Source organism: Panthera onca, chromosome C1, assembly GCF_046562875.1.
Source record: "Panthera onca isolate mPanOnc1 chromosome C1, mPanOnc1 haplotype 2, whole genome shotgun sequence".
NCBI classification, from domain to species: domain Eukaryota; kingdom Metazoa; phylum Chordata; class Mammalia; order Carnivora; family Felidae; genus Panthera; species Panthera onca.
Window position 1 is genome coordinate 35,245,068 of NC_138346.1, and position 23,403 is coordinate 35,268,470.

Consider the following 23,403-nt stretch of genomic DNA (forward strand, 5'->3'; position numbering starts at 1 on the left):
GGTTGGTTAAGGGGACATTTCAGAGATTGATGGGGATGGAAGCAAAAAAAATAGAAGAATCAGAAACAGAACTCTATGAAAAACTGTTAAAGATGAAACGAAAGAGAAGGCACAGCAGTCACTGAGCTTTAATATAGTAACTTCAAATTCCTGTGTGAATGGGGCAGGTCTGTCTGTTCTCTTTGTTTCTTCAAATGACCCCACTGCTGCCGCTAAGAATTTAAGGAGGACAGAAAGAGATCCTCTTATTTCCCCCAATTCTCTCATGGATTTGAAATTAGACCTCAAACCCCAATACTCGTGTCTAGGGCTCTGCTCTAGGTCAGACCCCTTGAGCTGGACTTTATCTGCTCATCATTTTCGAGTCCCTGGTAGTGTGTTGCACCAGATCTGCCCTGATACCTGTGGTCCCCAATGCTTGCCTAAATCCACTTTGTTTCCTGCTTTAGGAAACCTCCCCAGTTTCTTCTTTCTCCCCACAGGGGACCATCCCCAGTTGCATACAGTTGCCATTTTCAGACAGTCAGTCATGTGGAAAACTGTTTCTGGTGAGAAGAAGACACCTCTCTCAACCTCACCTGACTGTAGTCGGCCACAGGGACCCAGTGGTAAATTTTCTGGGGACCATGGCAAGCCTCCTCTTCTTCCAGTAGTTCTTTTTGTTAAATTCCTTCACAGTGAGTTCCCTACCATAGGATGAAGATTTCTCCAGACATTCTTTCCAACATCTTCACAAGGGCTCAGGATTAAATGTCTGCTTATAAGTTGTTTTGCTAATCCTTTTATACATGTTCATTTCTTTAACCTGAGAGACAATAACATGGATTTTAAGGGTATATGCTTATTCTATTACAAAGCATACATTTTTGTTATACACCCGATATGAAGAAAGTTTTTCTAAAAAATGGCTGTAAATATGCAAGTGCAAGTATACACGTATAAACATACAATTATAACAATAATTATACTAACAGTAGAAACTACTGGTGAATACTTCATATGTTCCATATCTCAATTAACTTCACCATAATTCTGAGAAATAGCAGGTACCAACTATTATGAGCCCTGTCACAAGTTTTGTTAGTGGTGAGACAAAATTTTGACTCAAAATTATTCTACTCACACACAACATTTCAAGTTCAAATTAGCTCCACAAAATCTTGAACTGTGGTAGAATGTTTGCATAAATGGCAATCATTCCATTCTCTGTATTCATGCCTTTAGGTGGTTTCACCCTGACTCTGGGATTGGCCATATGACTTGCTTGGGCCAAAGGGACAATACGTATTAACACAGGCAGACACTTGGAAAGGGATTGTGCATTAGGGCTGGCCACATTCTTGTCACTCTTGGGAACTCTGTAACTACTACCATAAGAACTATTCTGGGTTAGTCTACTGGAGGATGAAATCTGAAGTTGACATGATCCTTCCCAGCTGAGATCTCTCCTAGACTAATCAGCCCAGTGATCACCAGACATGTAGGTAAAGCTGTCTTAGACCATAAAGCTGCAGTGGAGCTGGCCCAGAAGAGCTACCCAGCTGACCTTCAGAACCAGAGGAAATGCTTTCTGTTGTTTTAAGTCCATTACATTTTGTGGTTGACTTGTTAATATCAAAAGCTGATACGCAGTGTACTTTATTTCTTTGAATCTGTTTAGAAGCCAATATAATGCTATATGTCAATACTCAAGATATATTTGAACCAGTGATGTCAAAGTTTTGTTAGGGGGTTCTGACTTACTACCTCTTCAGGTGGTAAGTTATGCTGAGAAGCCACAGCAGTTATGTAAGCTACCACTATCACTGAGCCTTGGGGAAGCCAAATCCTCGAAGGCAGTGTTGGATGGCAAATTTGTTTTGCAAGGCCTACCCTGGCACCGAAAATTATGAATATAATATGAATTTTCAGATTTCATCACAATGAACTTTGTTACCTGAATTAAAGCAAAACAAAACAAAACTTCTCATCTATCAAATATTCAAAACCACTAAACCAAATTTTATCTCTAACTAGAATTCTTCACAGAATTTATCTACTTTATATGATAAATATTCATATGAATAAAGTATGGCACATACAGCTCAACTGGTAACCTATGGAAAAGGCATATTTCTTACTGACTCAGATTAATAAGGAGTGCATCTGCTATTAATACTCACATCAGCAGCTTTGATCACACCGTTGTTGATGAATCCAATCTGCAAAGTGATATCAGTAAAATCACCTTCTCAATACAACCATGCTTCTAAACAAACACATCTGATCACAGTTGTCAGTCTACCTAACTTATGAACATGATTTGACGTGACAGTTACTTGGAGGGACATGGAAGCTGATGCCCCATTTGACTAGGATTCCAGCAGAAAGTCTTGATCAGTTTTAGGCAGCATCCAAATACTCCTTGCAAGTGGTGTGGAATTTAGTAATTGTCTTTACTGTTGGTTGGTTATCACTGAACAATGTTTTAGGCGTTTCCTAAAAGTTTTTATCTCACTCACTTTGTATTTTCCGAGGAATGGGTGGTGGCCACCAGTTATCAGCATGTCATCATCACACTCTAGAAAATACCAATTGGGTGGCCAGCCCTAGGGGAAATGACTCTGTTAATATGCTGGATGCTTCATAAATTGTAGAAGCAAAGAGATGGGGGAAGGGGGCTTGAGATAATCAGGCTTAGTGGTTTCAATGGGGGTAGTCACATGCTTTAAACAACAATTTAAAAGTTTGTGGGGACATTAAAATTCACAACAACAACTAAAACACCCCATGCCTACTATTATTATTCTGGTTTAGTCATATCTAAGAATTTATATATCCAAATTATACATTATTTTGTTATAAGTTACTTTCCTTTAATTTTTTACACAGCATTAAGGCATTGTGTGATTATTTTGCAGTTATGTGTATAAGCAGGTTATATTATTATGAACTTTACTTTGGGATATTAAAAGGGGCATTAAAACACCTTAGGAGGATGTGAGGCTGGAAAGGTTGAGAACCAATGATTTGTTGAACTCAGCCTCCTTTGCATTCAGGCTCCTTGTTCATAGAATGCCCATTGAGGGCACCTCTGGCTTCTGAGGGGATACCCCCAGTGCCTGCAAACTTATAATTATAAGGCAATCTTTTCTATTGTTGCAAAGTGCCAATGAACTAAGGTGTTCACAGTTTTTCTTTCTGTAGTGGTAGCCTGGGACAAGTTAAGTTTGTCTTGAATATTTAGTGAAGTTTGGTAGTTACAAGGTTCACAAAAGTCATGGCTATTCCTGTGTCTGTTTATTCCCTCTGCATGATGCAGAGGCTAAGTGAACATTCCCAGGAGCAGAAGACGCTAGTGTATTTCATGACAAAACATGTTCCCTGTAAGGTTAAGGTTTTGATCCTCCCTCTACTCAGATAATTTCAGCTTGATTTATTTTAATGATTTAAAACATAAACATTAAAAAAAATAAATAAATAAAACATAAACATTTTGGGGCGCCTGGGTGGCTCAGTCGGTTAAGCGGCCGACTTCGGCTCAGGTCATGATCTCATGGTCCGTGAGTTTGAGCCCTGCATTGGGCTTTGTGCTGACAGCTCAGAGCCTGGAGCCTGTTTCAGATTCTGTGTCTCCCTCTCTCTGACCCTCCCCCGTTCATGCTCTGTCTCTCTCTGTCTCAAAAATAAATAAAACGTTAAAAAACATAAATAAATAAAACATAAACATTTTAAAGAATTAAAGTCAATGAAAAAGCAATACATGTTACATCTGAGTCAAAACTTATAGTGATTACATCTATTTTACACAAAAATCTTGTAAGACAGGTAGATTACTTTCACCAATTTGTGGGTGAGGAAACTGAGGGGGCTTGTCAAGGTGACCTTGTAAGTGAGTGGCAGTTCAAGAGCAGGGCTTGAACACAGATCTTCTGGCTCAGGTCCAGCGTTCTTCACCACATGCTAAACATACCCTTTGGAGATGAGAGTCTATGACCAGTGGGACAAAAGCAAGCCATGGTACAGGACTAGAAGGACATGATGGCATTGGCACAGCCAGGACTGCTGACAGTCACAGCTGTTATGGTGACTCTTACTTGTTGGTGGACCAAGGCACTGACAGCTCCTAGTGATGGGGTTTTGGAGTGGTGGGGTCTGGAGCTGATGGCCAAGAAATGATTTTTTAGACGTCTTTGATGCAATGATTTTATTAAAGCATGGGGACAGGACTGGGGTTGTGAAGAATGATTGGTTATATACTATGGAGTTATGGGAGGTAAAGGCAAAAGAGAGGCCTCCAGAAGGACTTTCATATGCTAAAGAGGACTCAGAAGATACCAGAGGCCTTGCTATTGTCAAGCTAAAGTTATTTTCCCTCTGGTAAGGCATTAACATTAAGACAGTAGGGAGTTCTGGAGAAATGTTCTGCTCTGTATTTGCCTAAAGTATTTACAAATGGGCTGCAGGTTATAAGAAAATTTAATTTTATCTACCATTTCCTTCTTAACTTAAAAAAAGTTTTTTTAGGGGCGCCTGGGTGGCTCAGTCGGTTGAGTGATCAACTTCAGCTCAGGTCATGATCTCACAGCTCGTGAGTTTGAGTCCCGCGTCGGGCTATGTGCTGACAGAGTGGAGCCTACTTTAGATTCTGTATCTCTCTCTCTTTCTGCCCCTAACCCACTCGCATTCTGTCTCTGTCTCTCTCAAAAGTAAATAAAACATTAAAAAAAATTTTTTTTAAATTTTTAATGTTTATTTACTTTTGAGAGAGTGAGAGAGAGACAGAGCACAAGTGTGGGAGGGGCAAAGAGAAAGGGAGACACAGAATCCGAACAGGCTCCAGGCTTTGAGCTGTCAGCACAGAGCCTGATGCTGGGCTTGAACCCACAGATCATGAGATCATGACCTGAAATGAAGTTGGATGCTTAACTGACTCAGCCACCTAAGTGCCCCCATTTCCTTCTTATCTTTGTTTCCCACATCACTATAGAGGGGAGGGTAATGTTGGGGCTCCAGGAAACTGAGTCTATAGGTTTCTGGAGATTAGGCTATTGATAAGATAGCCTTTTTCTTGTAATCTACGAAGACATTTGTAAACTGATGGAGACTCATGTCCTGCATGATTGTGATCTCTATCAGTTAACTATTTGTTTTCTCCTTTCCTTTGTTCTTAGGCAGCCAGGAGTGCCTGAGGAATGTCACACATAACCCTTGCCTTATGCTCCCTCATCACTAGCAGAGCAGGCTTGGTTACTCCAAACACTCCTCCAGTTCTTTCCATGTGGCAGGTGATTCTACTCCTTGGAACATTTAATGCTGCAGCCACAAATTCCTGCAAGAGGTTGAGTCCCCAAAGCCACATAAGTGCAATTTAACAGTTTATTTCCTCACCCATGTACCATTATCTAGCCCTCTGCCTAGTCAAAGAAACTCAGTTATTTAGCACTTAGAATATTTACAAATTTGTGCAACCATCACCATAATCTAATTTTAGAACATTTTAAGCATCCTCAAAGAAACCTGGATCTACCAAGCAGTGACTCCTTATCTTCCTCCAGTCCCCTAGTACTAGACAACTACTAATCTACTTTTTGTCTCCATAGATTTGCCTGTTTGGAACATTTCATATAAATGTAATCTTACAATATGTGGTCTTTTGTGGTCTGGCTTCTTTAACTTGGCATAATGTTGTCAAGGTTCATTCATGTTGTAGCATGGAATAGTACTCCATTCTTTTTTATGGCTGCATAATATTCCAAAGTAGAGATATACCATATTTTGCTTACCCATTCATCAATTGATGGACATTTGGGTTGTTTCTACTTTTGGCTATTCGTGTATAAATTTTTGTGTGGACACATGCCTTTAATTCTCTTGGGTAGATACCTAGTTATGGAATTGTTGGGTTATGTAGTCACCATCTTTAACATCCTTAGAAACTGCCATGGTATTTTCCAAAAATGGCTGTGCCATTTTTCATGCCCACCAGCAATGTATGAAGATTTCAATTTCTCCACATCTTTATCAATAGTTATTACTGTCTTATGATTTATACTCATTCTAGTGCATGTGAAGTTGTATCTCACTATAGTTTTGATTTGCATTTCTCTGGTGACTAAGGCTGTGAGCATCTTTTCATGTGCTTGTTAGTCATTCTTAGACCTTCTCTGTTTATACAAATCCTTTATTGGGACTGCTTTTGATACTGACCCAGGTTCTGGGCTGTGAGCTGTGACTGTCCTGTGCCCCAGTTACCCCTGGGAAATGCCTCACGAAGTTGACTAATCATACCTTAGAAGGTATTGTTGGTAGGCAGCAATGGTGACTTGGGAGGACATACATGTTATCCATTTGGAGCCCAGAGCTACATACTCTCTGTCAAAAGAGACTTCAGAGGTCATCTTTATCATCTCCTTCAATTTATAGAAAAAGATATTGGTGCTTGGCAGCTTGTGGGAGATCACATGGCTTTTTAGGGGCAAAACCATAACTCCTCACTCCTATGCTGTTCCACTTTAAAACTTGTAACCACAGAGGCCCCAGTCACATCCCAGCTCAACATCAGTCCTCTCAGACTTTCATTTTGCCTTGAATAGCAGCTTCCTCCTCACATTGAGTCTATCCATCCCTTTAGGACCCCACAGCACCAACTCACTCTGCTCCACCAGGAAGCCATCAGCTTTCCCCCTCAGTGATGCTCTTCATTACTCCTCCTCCCAGTATAAATATTTAAATATCCTCCTGTGCCAGGCACAATTCTAGGCCCAACAACTCCACATTTCAGAAGAGGGGAATTTCAGAGAATCCTTTACTTGCCTAGGTGCAGCCATGCCTTATATCTCAACCACTGGACTAGGATTGGAAATCATCTGCTACTGCACAGGAAATGCAATAGCTTTACTGGTGCATCACTAATACATGAAAATATTCAGACAAAGAAGCAACACAAATGAACTACAAAGGGAGATTTAAATATAATACTAAGGCTTTGACCTCCCTGAGATTAGGTTTTTCACCATCAATTGTTATAAGGGTAATATAAATCTTGCCCTAAATTTTGGAAGGTAGCAAAATATTTTCCCTTTCAGGGAAATATTGCCCCATTTTTCTTCATTCTGGACTGTAGCTAATATGAAATACACAGAGCATACTCAGAGGCATAGAAGTGGAAGGAATCGAAAGTCCTCTAGAGCAGAGTGCCTGGTTGTCAGGGCCTCACAGCCTACCGTCATCTGGAGTCTCATTTTCCAAAAATATCCAGTTACTTGCACATGGCTTGAAAACTGGGTTCCAAGCTGTAACGCCATTTCTTTATCTTCTTCTTTTGGGATAGCCAAGATAGTTTGCATTTCCATGTAAAAATTTTCCTGCCCTTCTATGTGGACCTCACCTGTAAGGCATAAACACAGGACAATGTTCAGTTGAAAGTCCCAGACTGGGGGCTCTCAGTGATATTTGGTTTATGGGGAGCAAGTTGCTTTAGTTTGTGGAGAGCTGGACTTTTATCATTTGGTTAAACCACTTTTTTCTTTATTTTTTTAAAATGTTTATTTATTTATTTTTGGAGAGAGGGAGAGGCAGAGAGAGAAAGGAAGAGAGAGAGAATCCCAAGCAGGTTCCATGCTCAGCATGGCCAAGCCTGACCCGGGGCTCAATCTCATGACCATGAGATTATGACCTGAGCAGATATCAAGAGTCAGATGGTTAAGCAGCTGAGCCACCCCGGTGCCCTTAAACTACTTTTTTCTAATTAATCTTCATTGTGCACAAACAGCTGTATGACCCTGGGTCATTCCCTTCCTCTCTCTTGGCCTCAGTTTCCTCATCTGTCAAGTGGGATGGTGAGATCCATGATGTGCTGGACTTGAGCATACAGACAAACCTGGCCACATATCCAGGCACTGTCATCTCTTTGTTCGGTGACTTTGGCCAAGGTATTAAACTGTCATTTCCTCTTCTGTAAAATCAGGGTGGAGGTGGGTTAATAATAATATGTACCTCAGTTAGGTGATATTAGAATTATTGAATTAAAGAAGATAAGTAGCTTGTAAAAGGACACAAAGATTTAAAATGGCAAAGCTGAGGGGGCGCCTGGGTGGCTCAGTCAGTCTTGCAGGTCATGGGTTTGAAGCCTGAGTCATGGGTTTCAGGCTCAGGTCATGGTCTTGCAGTTCATGGGTTTGAGGCCTGAGTCAGGCTCAGTGCTGACAGTGCAGAGCCCAATTGGGACTCTCTTTCTTTCTCCCTCTCTCTCTGTCCCTTCCTGCCTCTCGCTGTCTCTCTCAAAATAAATAAATAAACTTAAAAAAGAAAAGGCAAAGTTGAGGTTGTTTCTTTCCCTAAAACCAGCCAGCTCTTGCTGGTTTAGCTGATACTTTAGCTTGCCCAGTACATCCTTATCCTTACCATTTTGTAGGTTATACCAGAAGAGGCATTTGGCCCTAGTTTAAATACTTGGAAGGCATTTTTACTTTAAAATGAAATAAAGTACTAAATACTTCAGTATTTTCACTTTAAAACTAGCCAGTGTATGTCAACTATAATTCAATTAAGAATAGCAACAACAAAAATTAGCCAAAAGATTCCTGTGCTGTTAAAATAAGTGAAGAGTTATTTTTGCCAGGAGTCGAAGGATTTCTTGAAATTATTTCTTGGGGCAACAAAATGTGAGTCATGCAAAATGGTTAAAAAAAAAAAAGCACTCTTCCAGATTTTAGCAAAAGACTAAAAGCTTATAGAACTCTCCATTCTAGTTATTTAGAAGAGGGTACTAAGTTCTGTGAAAATTACTATTTTCTTTTACCTAAGACCGATAGTAATTCTCTTAGGAAATAACTGTGCTTCTCAACCCTGGTTACACATTAGAGTCATCTGGGGAATGTTTAGATAAATACTGATGCTCTCATCCTGTATTCCAGTTCTGATTTCATTGGTCTGAGATGGGATTTTGGTATTGGTATTTAAAAAATATATATACTAACTAGGTCTTTGCCAGTGTAGTAAGTCAAAGCAGACAAACAAAGAAATAAATTATAGTATCAAGATTGGAAAAGGTAAATAAAACTGTCATGATATGTTTGTGTGTACAGAAAATTGAAGAGAATCTATAAGACTATTAAAACAGTAAGTGCATTTAGTAAAGTTCTTAGATATAAGGTCAGTGTATAAAAGCTAATTGTGTTTTTATGTATTAGACACAAGCAAGTAGAAAATTAAATAAAAATATCATTTAAAACAGCATTATAAAACACCAAATACTAGGTATAAATATTAGAAAGGATGTGCAAGATCTCTATATAAAAACTGCAAAGTTACTGAGAGAAATTAAAGTAAATCTGAGTAAAAGGTGGTATCTATCATATTCATGGATTTAAATGTAATACTGTTAAGATTTTGAGTCTCTCAAGTTGATATTGTTTCAATGCAATACAAGTCAAAATCCCAGCAAGTTATTTTTTAGTAAAAATTGATGAACTGATAAATGTATATGGAAATGCAAAGAACCTAAAACAGCTAAGGTCATATTGAGAAAGAAGTAGGAAAATGACATTATACTCTCAGATTTCAAGACTTACTATAGAGTTATAGCAAGTAAGACAGTGAGGTCTATTACAAATACAGATAAACAGATGAATGGAATATCAGTTCAGAAATAGAACAACACATATGTAGACACATGGAAAATAATAAAAGCTGCACTGCAATTCAATAAAGGAAAAAATAGTTTTAATAGATGGTGTTAGGTCAATTGGATATACACTTGAACAAAACTGAAACTTTACCCCTGCATCATGCCATATAGAAAAATTAATTTGAGATGGATCAGAGACCTAAACATCAAGGCTAAAGCATTTTATCAAGCTTCTAGGACAAAACAGAAAAATATCTTCATAACCTTTGGATAGGCAAGAATTTCTTCATGGGCACAACAGCATTAACCATTAAGAAAAGACTGATAAATTGTACTTCATTAAAATCAAGAACTTTTGTTGATGAAAAAGAATTGTGAAGACAGTGAACATGCAATCCACAGGTTGGGAGAAGATATGTATGATACTTCTAATCAACAAAGAACTTACACCAAAAACATGGAAACTTTCTATTAATTTGTAAGTAAATCAATTACTTATTATATTAGTAATTACATTAAAAATAATTATATATACTTACAGCAATATAATTATAATATTAATTTAATGATCACTTTTAGTTAATTAAAAAAACAGGCAAAAGGCTTGAACAAATATCTCATAAAAGAGAATATAAAAATGGTCAATACACATATGAGAAGGGTTCAGTATCAACAGTCATGAAAGAAATTTAATTGAATCCACAATGAGATACTACTTCATCAGATTAGATAAAACTAAAAAGACTGATAACAACAGAACAATGCAATTCTCATGATTGCTAATAAGAGTATAACTGGAATATATTTTTTTTCAATATTTGGCATTAACTACTAAAGGTAAACATATAAAAACACTATTATTTGGCATTTCTACTCCTGGGTATATTTCATTGGAAATGAGTGCTTATGTTCACAAAAAGATATGTATAAATTATAGAAATTTTATTAATAACATACTCAAGTTGAAAATAGCTCAGTAGTGCATCGGTAGTAGAATGGATAAATAAATTGTGGAAGATTTATATAATGGAATACTCCTGTACAATGAAGAACTACTATCGATCTATGCAACAACATGGATGAATTTTCCACACTCAATGTTGAATAAAAGAAGTAGGCACAAAGAAAGTTATATTATAAGATTTCATTAATATGAGGTTCAGAAGAGGTAAAACTTTGGAAGGGTTACTGACTGAGAAGGAGCAAGAGGAAGCTTTCTGGGGGTGCTGGAAGTGTTCTAAATATGTTTTTATTAAGAAAGGATGCTGAATTTTGTCAAATGCTTTTTCTGCATCTATTGGCAGGAGCATATGGTTCTTATCCTTTCTTTTATTAATGTGGTGTATCACATTGATTGATTTGCAAATATTGAACCAGTCCTGCAGCCCAGGAATGAATCCCACTTGATCATGGTGAATGATTCTTTTTATATGCTGTTGAATTCGATTTGCTAGTATGTTAAGAATTTCTACATCCATGTTCATCAGGGATATTGGCCTGTAATTCTCCTTTTTTGTGGGGTCTACATCTGGTTTGGGAATCAAGGTAATGCTGGTTTCATAGAATGAGTATGGAAGTTTTCCTTCTGTTTCTATTTTTTGGAATACCTTGAGAAGGATATGTATTAATTCCACTTTAAATGTCTGGTAGAATTCCCCAGGGAAGCCATCTGGCCCAGTACTCTTATTTGTTGGGAGATTTTTTTTTTTTCAACGTTTTTTATTTATTTTTGGGACAGAGAGAGACAGAGCATGAACGGGGGAGGGGCAGAGAGAGAGGGAGACACAGAATCGGAAACAGGCTCCAGGCTCCGAGCCATCAGCCCAGAGCCTGACGCGGGGCTCGAACTCACGGACTGCGAGATCGTGACCTGGCTGAAGTCAGACGCTTAACCGACTGCACCACCCAGGCGCCCCTTGTTGGGAGATTTTTGATAACTGATTGAATTTCTTCACTAATTATGGGTGTGTTCAAATTTTCTATTTCTTCCCATTTGAGTTTTGGTAGTGTGTGGGTGTCTAAGAATTTGTCCATTTTTTCCAGGTTGTCCAGTTTGCTGGCATATAATTTTTCATAGTATTCTCTGATAATTGCTTGTATTTCTGGGAGATTGGTTGTGATAAATCCATTTTCATTCATGATTTTATATATTTGGGTCCTCTCTCTTTTCTTTTTGAGAAGTCTGGCTAGGAGTTTATCAATTTTGTTTATTTTTTCAAAAAACCAACTCGTAGTTTCATTAATCTGTTCTACTGGTTTTTTTGGATTCTATATTGTTTATTTCTGCTCTGATATTTATTATTTCTCTTCTTCTGCTGGCTTTGGGGTTTCTTTGTTGTTCTGCTTCTAGTTCCTTTAGGTGTGCTTTTAGATTTTGTATTTGGGATTTTTCTTGTTTCTTGAGATAGGTCTGGATTGCAATGTATTTACCTCTTAGGGCTGCCTTTGCTGCATCCCAAAGGGTTTGGATTGTTGTTTTTTCATTTTCATTTGTTTCCATATATTTTTAAATTTCTTCTTTAATTGCCTGATTGATTCATCCATTCTTTAGTAGGATGTTCTTTAACCTCCATGTGTTTGAAGGTTTTCCAAACTTTTTCCTGTGGTTGATTTCAAGGTTCATAGCATTGTGATCCAAAAGTGTGCATGGTATGATATCAATTCTTTTATATTTATTGTGGGCTGTTTTGTGACCCTGTATGTGATCTATCTTGGAGAATGTTCCATGTGCACTTGAGAAGAATGTGTATTCTGCTGCTTTAGGATGAAAAGTTCTAAATATATCTGTCAAGTCCATCTGGTCCAGTGTATCATTCAGGGCCATTGTTTCTTTATTGATTTTCTGTCTAGATGATCTGTCCATTCCTTTAAGTGGAATATTAAAGTCTCCTGCAATTACCACATTCTTACCAATAAGATTGCTTATGTTTGTGATTTATATATTTGGGTGCTTCCGAATTCAGTGCATAAACATTTATAATTGTTAGCTCTCCTTGATGGATAGACCCCATAATTATGATATAATGCCCTTCTTCATCTCTTGTTACAGCCTTTAGCTTAAAATCTAGTTTGTCTGGGGGTGCCTGGGTGGCTCAGTCAGTTGGGCGACCGACTTCGGCTCAGGTCATGATCTTGCAGTTTGTGAGTTCGAGCCGTGCGTCAGGCTCTGTGCTGACAGCTCAGAGCCTGGAGCCTACTTCAGATTCTGTGTTTCCCCCCTCTCTCTACCCCTCCCCTGCCCACACTCTGTGTCTGTCTCTCAATAATAAATAAACATTAAAAAAATTAAAATCTAGTTTGTCTAAGTATGGATACTCCAGCTTTCTTTTGACTTCCAGTAGCATGATGGTTCTCCAACCCCTCACTTTCTTTTTTTATTTTTTTTTTAATTTTTTTTTAATTTTTTTTTTAATTTTTTTTTTAACGTTTATTTATTTTTGAGACAGAGAGAGACACAGCATGAACGGGGGAGGGGCAGAGAGAGAGGGAGACACAGAATCGGAAGCAAGCTCCAGGCTCTGAGCCATCAGCCCAGAGCCCGACGCGGGGCTCGAACTCGCGGACCGCAAGATCGTGACCTGAGCTGAAGTCGGACGCTTAACCGACTGAGCCACCCAGGCGCCCCTCCAACCCCTCACTTTCAATGTGAAGGTGTCCTCAGGTCTAAAATGGGTCTCTTGTAGACAGCAAATAGATGGGTCTTGTTTTGTTTTTGTTTTGTTGTTGTTGTTGTTGTTGTTGTTGTTGTTTTAATCCATTCTGATACTCTATGTCTTTTGATTGGAGCATTCAGTCCATTTACATTCAGTGTTATTAGTGAAAGATATGGATTTAGAGTCATTGTGTTATCTGTAGTTTTCATGCTTGTAGTGATGTCTCTGATACTTTGTGGTCTTTGCAACATTCCCCAGAGTCCCCCTTAGGATCTCTTATAGGGCTGGTTTAGTGGTGATGAATTTCTTCAGTTTTTGTTTGTCTGGGAAAACCTTTATCTTCTTCTATTCTGAATGACAGGCTTGCTGGATAAAGGATTCTTGGCTGCATATTTTTTCTATTCATCACATTGAAAATTTCCTGCCACTCCTTTCTGGCCTGCCAAGTTTCAGTAGATATGTCTGCTACTACCCTTATGTGTCTACACTTTTAGGTTAAGGCCCGTTTATCCCTAGCTTCTTTCAGAATTCTCTCTTTATCTTTGTATTTTGCCAGTTTCACTATGATATGTCATGCAGAAGATTGATTCAAGTTATATCTGAAGGGAGTTCTCTGTGCCTCCTGGATTTCAATGTTTGTTTCCTTCCCCAGATTGGGGAAGTTCTCAGCTATGATTTTTTCAAGTATACCTTCAGCCTCTTTCTTTCTCTCTTCTTCTGGAACTCCTATGACATGGATATTGTTCTATTTCGTTGACTCACTTATTTCTCTAATTCTCCCCTTGTGGTTCAGAATTTTTTATCTTTTTCTCAGCTTCACCTTTTCCCATAATTTTATCTTCTATTTCACTTAATCTCCCTTCTGCCTCTTCAGTCCTTGCTGTCACCACCTCTAGTTTATTTTGCACCTCATTTATAGCATTTTTAAATTCATTGTGACTATTTTTTATTTAGTTCCTTGATCTCTGTAGCAATAGATTCTCTGCTGTCTTCTATGCTTTTTTTTTCAAGCCAAGCCATTAATCTTATGACTATTATTCTAAATTGTTATTCAGTTATATTGTTTATATCTGTTTTGATCAATTCTTCAGCTGTCATTTCTTCCTGGAATTTCTTTTGAGGAGAATTCCTCCATTTCATCATTTTGGCTAGTTTTCTGTCCCCTACATGTTTTAAAAGCTTGTTATGTGTCCTGTACCTGCAATCACTACTATATTAAAGAGGGGTCATACACTGCCCAGGGCTTGGCCCTTCATGAGGTGTTTTTTGGAGTGTTACTTGCTCTCTGTTGTTGTGACCGTTGTTACTTTATCCCTACTCCTAGTCATGTTTTGTACCCTCCACCAGGTGTGCTTTGATTTGTTCATTGAAGTAGTCCTGGAAAGGAAAACAAACAAACAAAAAACAAACAGAAAACAAAAACAACACACACACACACACACACACACACACACACACACACAACCAAAAACAAAAATCAGAAACACCAACTACAAGTAAACAACAGGGTAGAGGTGGTGCTGATGGACGAGGCCTTATTCCATGAAAAGGAAGAAATGACAGGAGCAGGAAAAAAGAAAAAAAATAAAAATTGACTGGACAGAGAAACTATATGGCTTAAGCCAGAGAGAGAGAAAGGAAAATAAAGAAGGAGGTGTAGTCAGAGAAAGACAAATATCATACGACTTCACTCATATGAGTACTTTAAGACATAGAACAGATGAACACAAGGGAAGGGAAGCAAAAATAATATAAAAACAGGGAGAGGGGACAAAACATAAGAGACTCTTAAATATGGAGAACAAACAGAGGGTTACTGGAGTGGTTGTGGGAGGGGGGATGGGCTAAATGGGTAAGGGGCACTAAGGGATCTACTCCTGAAATCATTGTTGCACTATATGCTAACTAACTTGGATGTAAATTAAATATATATATATATATATATATATATATATATATATATATATGAGGTGTAGAGCATCTATCAAGAGAATAGATTAAATCTGCTTAAACAAACCAACAACCAGAGTAACCAGACTACAGGAGGGAAGAGATAAGAAGGAGAAAAGGAAGGAAGAATATATCTATATAATAAGAATTGTCCGAGAATTAAACCAGGCAAAGCAACAGTGCTGGTCTGGAGGAGGGGCTGTCTGGTTCATCATGTTAATCCCGCTCCAGTATATACACAGTTACCAGGCGTGGAGGGGCCCTGGTTTGGTGTAGGTAGGTCCTGCCTCCATTGTGGACCCACAGTCCATTCCCTGAAGCCCCACCTTGTTGGTGATGGGGAGAAAAATGGCAACCCCCCAGTCTCACCTCCACAGACCAGATGTCCCAAATCACTCTGTTCAAGCTGTCCTCACTGTGCTATGGCCGCAAACAAGGCGGCTTGTCCCACTCTGCCGACTCCTGTGCTTTCCTGGCACTTCGCTGGGATTTAAACCCCCATGTGTTCAATGTTCCCACACTGTCCACCTTGGTTTTGGTGACGTGCCACTCCTTTGAGTGGATGTATACTTTCTTCCCATAGCACTCCAGGGAGGGGATTGTTTTCTCCCACTGCGGACTGCACCTCTGAACTAGTTACCAAGCCTGGGGCTGGCTCCCCACCTCCCCAGGTGTGTGAAAAGGGCAGCCAGCCCTAGTCTGGAGAAAGCCCTGCAGTTAGACATTGAATCTTTCACCATCCTGGTCCGTGGTTTTTCTTTTACCCAGATATAGTCCTATGCTTCCCCAGCTTCTTTCTCTTCCCTTTGTCTCTCTACAGAAGGGGATCCCTCCCCTTTGTTTGTTTTATTTCTCTCAGTTCACAATCATGCACCTATGGCCTGTCATGTTGTCCTGGTGGGTCTTTGCAAGTATCTCTGTCGCTTTGCCACCTGGACTCTTAGAGTTGAAAGTCCTTTAGCTTCAATACTGCTTTGTTTGAGAGAGGAGGGAACTTCAGATCCCCCTACTTCTCCACCATGTTGGTCTCTTCTCCTCCAAACAGTCCAGGTTTGAACTTGGGTTTCACTTGGGGACCTCACTTAATTGTTGTCCCTAGCAAAGAGCGGAAACCTACTGAAGGCAGATGGGTCTTCCAAGCCTGCTGCTTCCTCCCCATCTGCCGCTGTTGCTTTCCTTGGGCTCTCTATATATGTTTTTAAAGATTTTATTTTTAAGTAATCTCTGCACCCAACATGGGGCTCAAACTGATGACCTCTAGATCAAGAGTTGCATGCTCTTCCAACTGAGCCAACCAGGCTCCCCAGAAGTGTTCTAGATCTTGATGTGGGTAGTGTTTACATAGATTTATACCTATACATAAAATTTCATCAAATTGTAAACTTATTATTTGTACATTTAAAATTTTGATTTAAAAATCACACTAGGGTTGAGAGCTCTGCCTTGGAGTTTCAGTATTTCTCAAACCAGATAATTAACTTATAGTCTTCAACTTTAGAGGAATCACTTTTTTGGCCCAAGACAACTTACCATCAATGATTTGATCAACATATTTAAAGGCTTGCTCTAAATTTCCTTGCTCTATTTTTTTTTCCAATGGAAAAATGAATTGTGTTCTAGGGCAAAATAATAAAAAGTTTTGTTTTCTCATATCTTAATAAACCGTTCATACGCCATCAAACTGCTATGCTCCTGTTATTTCAGATATTCATACACCATGACAGACAATCTAAGGAGTGTAGAGAGTCAGCAGAAATTGTGTTACAATAGACTACAGGTATTGGTGACTCAGTTTTGTTCAGGGCTTGGAGGAAGCGCTGAGGGGGAGATAAGCATATCTAGAAGGTCCCACCCTCTAGACTGCTGAGTGATGACCTGAGGCAGTGGGTATTAAGGTGTCAACTTTATGGTGGGGTGCAGATAAGAAGAGTAGAGAGAGGCCAAGGGGAGGCTGGTGGAACTGGAAATGCTCAGAAATGGCCTTGTGTAGGTGACCTAAATTAGAGGCTGAATTGCATGGAATTAGGACAGTTAGAGAAGAGAGGGGGAAATCATTTGAAGTCAAGGCCACCTCAGAAAGCAATAGCTTGAGGTTGAAAATAAGCTGAGGGGCCAAAAAGAGAATAAGGCCAGGCTGGCTGGAGAGCAAGTTTTCTGTCAAGAGCATGTGGATGAGCTTCAAAGGTGAATTGAGGTTGGACTATGAAAGACCTTGAGTTCTATGCTAAGACCCTTATCCAAGGGGACATTATTGTATAAGAAAAGTGACCCAATGAACATTGAGGCGTAGAAAAGTTAATGTGGTGGGTAGACAGGTTTAAAATGGAGTACAAGAGGCTCCTTAAGTGGTTATTGTAGTAAATCTGACAGTGGTAAGGTATGTGCTGAAGGGTGGGATAGGGGTGAAATTGAGAGTGGAAAGAAAGGGGCAGACTTAAAGGCATTGAAAAGATAACTGGGAAAGACCTGAATTTGGCAACTCTTGGGAAGAACAGAGGAGAATCAGAGGATACTGAAAAAGTATCCTACATGGCTGGGTTTCATGTTGTTCATGTACCCATCTATTCACTTCTCCCTCCATCACACTCATTTATTAAGACTGACCTTGGGTTAATGCTTTGCTAAATGCTGGGGCTATAAAGCACTATGCAACATGTTCTTGCCCTCATTAATAACAACAACTAAAACAAAAATAATAGCAAACATTTACTACATGCATTCCGTATCTCTCAGGTGCTGTTCTAAGCATTTTACCTGGATTTTCTCATCTAAACCTTCTAATGACTTTCATGTAGGTGCTTTATGGCTCCCATTTTATAGTTGAGAAAGCTGAGGTATGAGGAATTTACGTGACATGCCAAAGCTTTCATTGCTATTAAGAGGCCACTAAAAAAAAAAAAAGAAAGAAAGAAAGAAAGAAAGAGCTACTAAAAGATGGAGTTAGAATACCAATCTGAGTTTTCTATCTCCAGAGCTTGTAGGAAGGGGGCAGGAGACACAGGACAGTAAATGTTATGACTGTTCTCAGTTTCACAGTGCTCTGGATTTTCCCACCGACTAGTTTTACATAGAGGTCATAAGGACATTCCTCTGGTGTTACCTATCTATATTATGAGAACATGTCTTGTCAAGAGAATGGGAGAAGTGGTCACAAGAAGGAAGTAGAAATGCAGGCAGGGAAATTCTCAGTATTATGTTTCGAGGTGTCGATTTCTTGAGCCTTTGCTTTGAAACATAAATAACTCTGAATGAAGTATAGATGGAGCCCAATTTATACTATTTTGTGACTCCACCAGTTGAATTCTGCCAAAAGTATACTGACCTAGTCATTCTAGAAGGCATGAAGTGGCTCGACTACCTCTTTTGTGATAATCTTTGGTTCTATGTCTTCACAAGTCATCTTCACTTTTTTAGCTGCCTCTCTTGCATGAGCATAGGTATCAGCAGCCACAGTGCAGATAATCTGACTCATGCAAATCACCTGCAGAAAAGCCACGTGTTACCATTAGCTAAGACACAGAATCATTAAAAAGGAATTACTGTTCCCACATTCTTACATTTACCCACTGGGTTCCTATGACCAAAGGAAAGATTATTTTCCACCTATGAGAATAAATTTAAAACAGTGGCATGAGTGGGATTTAGGGGGTTCAAAAACTGGGTGCAGAAATTGATTATCTGGCTTCTGTCTTCAGTTGTATTCCCCATCACTCCCATATCACACATATTAATCCAGTCATCCTGAAATTCTGTCGGTTCTTTTAATGTCCTGTGTTCTATATTGCTTCTATGGTTTTCACAACTTTTTTAGAAGCCTTCTTTGAGAGGGCTTATAGCTTATGATCAGAATCTTATGTTCACATTTCAAGAGAGAATTTGAGAATCACTGATGTGGAATCATTGGTTCCCTGCAGTTTTTGTGATGTGAACATGAATCCATGGATGTAGAGTCATAACCAATAATCATTTTGGTGTTTTCAGTGAATCATTTGAATAATACGCCCCACACAAATCTCACACCTCATTGGGTGCATAGAGAACTTCTCCCTGATGCTTATTATTTCCTGGAACATCCTCTGCTGTTATCACATTGACAATACCTGCTGTTATCACATTGACAATACCTGGAAGTGCCAGGGCTTCTGAAATATCAATTGATCTAGGAGGGAAAATTTGAAAGTACACATAGAGTTTACAGGGGTAAGTTCATGGTACAATATAAATGATTCCTCAAACACAGGGAAAAACTACAATGGACCTCATAACTAAATAAGGGACAGTATTCTGTGTTTAAAAGTGTCAATATTTGGCAGATGTTTGGACTCTTGGCATTAGATTCTTTCAAAAATATGCTAAAAAAATGACTGATTTCCATTCAGAAGAGGGAATATATATTTTTTTCAAGATTTTTTAAAACATTTATTTATTTTTGTGAAAGAGAGAGAGAGAGAGCAAGCGAGCATGAGCGGGGGAAGGGCAGAGAGAGAGGGAGACACAGAATCTGAAGCAGGCTGCAGGCTCTGAGCTGTCAGCACAGAGCCAATGTGGGGCTCAAACTCACGAACTGTGGGGCTTGAACTCACAAACTGTGAAATTATGACCTGAGCCGAAGTTGGACACTTAATGGACTGAGCCACCCAGATGCCCTGAGGAAATGAATTCTTAGTTGACTTAAATAACCTCTCATTTGTGATGTGAAATTGTGAATGCATTCCAGTAATACATAGGAATATTTTTCACTCTCTTACATGATGTTTGTGTGAGATCTGCTGCTTGTGACTAAAGCCAAGAAGAGTTCTTGGGCAACAGGAGACATGCCATCACTAAACACAGCTTCCCTGGCATATTTAATGGCTGACTGGTGCATGACTGGGTGGTTGATGGGGTCTTGTGACAGTCGGTAGGGATCCACACACTGTCAATGAATAAAGCAAGTTATTTTACTTCCAGACATTCTCAGGCATTGAAAATTGGGTCTGATATATCTGGCTTACTCACAAGTGAAGAAAAATTATAGGCAATTGGGTATCTATATCTGTGAGTCAGAGTTAATAAATGTCCATTGGGCAGTGTGGTAAGAGATATATTCTGGTTACAATCTACCCCCTCACCTCCCCAAAAGGAAGATGTTGTTCTTCTCCTTAAAGATTCTACAAGCTTGCAAGGGTATCAGAATACAGACAAATACATATTAAAATAACATGGTTAACTTAATATAGCAATAAAGAACAGTTTATACATAACAAAATATACACATTTACACAATATGGTGCAAAGAAAATACACAAGTTCCTGGGAGATTTAGGATGGCTGTGTCAAGTAGGGTCCTAGAAGCAGTGAATGTTGAGTTGGGTTTTGAAGAAAGGACAGGCATTCACTAAGAAAAGGAGAACATTTTAAGCAACAAAACTGATATAGTGGAGAAGAGACATTTAGAATCTAACTCCTTGTGAAGCCTTGAGTAAAAGCATAGAAGCTAAACCAAGCAAGTCGTGTGTGAGTTAAAATTGGTAATGTTGGCTGGCTTTAGTAGACTTTACCCTTACAAGTAATAAAAAAAAAATAGCTATTGAAAAGTGGGAGATACATGTATAATGCATTCATTGAATGCATAGACAGATTTAAAAAACAAAAAACAAAAAACTCTACCCGCTGACCTGGAACATCTGAATTCCTTGGGGTGTTATAACAAGGAAATCTTCTAGAGCACTCATGAACTCTTCTGGGATATCAGAAAATTCTGGAGATACTGAAAAGAAGATAATTTCCCATTTAACTTTACAATCTGAATCACTTGCTTAGAAAATCACATGTAGAAATAGGTTATCTTATTTATTCTCTCAGATACTGGTCACCAGTTGTGCTGGGAAAGAACCCTGAGTTTCGAGCTCCCTGGGCTAGCAGCAGTTGTTTCAAGAATGACTATATCTACTTACACACACAGGAAAGTGAATGCTATTTCCAGGAAGTGGAGACTTCCTTTATGACAAGCTCTCCTCTCAAATGGCAGGAAGAATTTGTTTTTCCAAATGGAGGCCGTGCTTTCAAGTCCAGGTCAAAGTTCTGGGCATGAATCTCAAAGAAGCAATTGAGGGAGAAAAGATTAACTTGCAAGGACGTTCAGTTTCAGATTAGTTGTCATAGTAAAGATATTAGAATTAACCTAAATATCCAATAAGAGGGAACTGACTAAACAAATTATGTGCATTGTAAGATATAATAGTTCCTAGTCATTAAAAATGGTTTTGTAGAAGTGTGTTTGTATCTATGCACATTGAAAAATGCTCATGAACTGGGTGTTATATGTAAGTGATGAATCACTAAATTCTATGCCTAAAAAACAATATTTTGATTGAAAAAATGCTCATGCATTACAATTAAGTGAAAATATGGATTACAAATATTTATGTATAGTATTACCCCTTTTTCTTGTAAAAAGAAGAAAAAAATATATATGTATGTATTCCAAATGTTAACAGTCTTTATGGTAGGACTACTGGCTTACAGTTGATTTTTAAAATTTTTGCTTCTCTGTGTTTGAATTTTCTACAATGATAGAATATATAATGTGTAATATGCAAGAGAACATATGATAATAAAGATGTAAAACAAAAGACATGTATTTAACAAATTATAAGTGATAATAGATATATATTGATGACATATGTATGTTGTAAATATATTATGTAATACAGAATAATAGAATATTATAACAATGCTAATTATTATAAATGTAAATGCTATAAATATAAATGCTAATTAATAAAAATTATTTAAAAAGACTAGCTGAATTAACAGACTTAGCCATAAAAGAAATGCATAATCATTTATCTGCCATTTTTGGGTCAGCTCATGACTTATCAAGGGGACACTCACAGTCATGGGCCATATGCTGAGAAACACTGCTGTGAAGGTCATTTTAAACTAGGGTAGGTAAGAAAAAAAAAGTTAAAAAACAAGAAACAATCTAAATGTCCAAAAATAAAGTACATATCAAATAATGGCACACCTATCCATAGACACATCATGCAACCATTATGTCATTATGTCATGAAGAATATTCAATAACACTGAAAGGTGTTTGTTACTAAGTGAAATAAACAAGTTATACTAAACAGTTCTACAGATATATATGTGTGACATATACATACCCACATTCATAAAGAAGGGTTTAGAAGGACGCATACCAAAATATTAATAATGGTTATCTATGGGTGATGGATAGACAAATGATAGACAAAAGATTTTCTCTTCCTTTTTGGCTAATCTACATTTTCTAAATATTAAAGAAGGTATTGTTTTAATAAGAAAATTTTCTTTAAAATAGGAAGAGATTATAATTTAATTACTGAAAGCTTTTCACTACTGTAGATCAACTTGATATTGTGTACTATATGGTCACACAAACTATAGGAAGAGCAAGGTTGTCCCCTTTTTAGCCCAGGAGAGAAGGGAGAGGGAAGGAAAGGAAAAGGAGGCTGGGAAGCACCACACTTGAGAGTTCCACCCTCTTTACCCTTGATAATCTGCTAACCTTGGTGCAGTAGAGAAACTGGGCAGGGAAGCCCTTCATATGCAGACTCACACTCATAATGTCAAGGCACTCAGAGACCCAGAGAAGTCATTTATCATTTTCCTCACTGCTCACCTCACTTTGAGGTAGAATTTGAAAAGTGAGCTGATGCTGAGGGTTCACCTGTATTCTATCATGCCACCCTCAGCTACTGGTGGCATGTAAATCTCGTCCAGGACCAGTCAGCAAGTATCATTCAGCATTTGGTCATCCTATTGCATGGTAGGAAAGAATGTAAACATGTCACAGAAGAGGCAAAGACAGAGTAAACTGACAGAGCAAGGTAAGATGGAGAAAAATATGTATTCATCTTTAAAGTCTAAACAAAATACCCTCACATATTTCACAAGCTTTCTTTAGAATCTGCTGCAGTGGTTCTGAAATTTTCCTTACCAAGTCCTCCTTTATCACTATTTTTAACTTCATGGCCTGTGAATGTTGATTTACCTCAAATAGCTTGGATAAAAAAGTACTCAAATCAGAGCTTCCCAAGATCTGGAAACTCATCTTACTGAGGTATCTCCAGCAAATAGGCCATGCCTGGCACACACACTACATAGGTAATGACTGGTAAATGACTAAATTATTGATGACAGGTGTAAATTTTTTACAAATGA

At 38.4% G+C, this 23,403-nt stretch overlaps 1 pseudogene; it reads right to left on the reverse strand.

Moving 5' to 3' along the window:
* Nucleotides 1-23,403, reverse strand: part of LOC132671047 (aldehyde oxidase 4-like) — a 64,804-nt pseudogene that overhangs the window by 14,644 nt on the left and 26,757 nt on the right.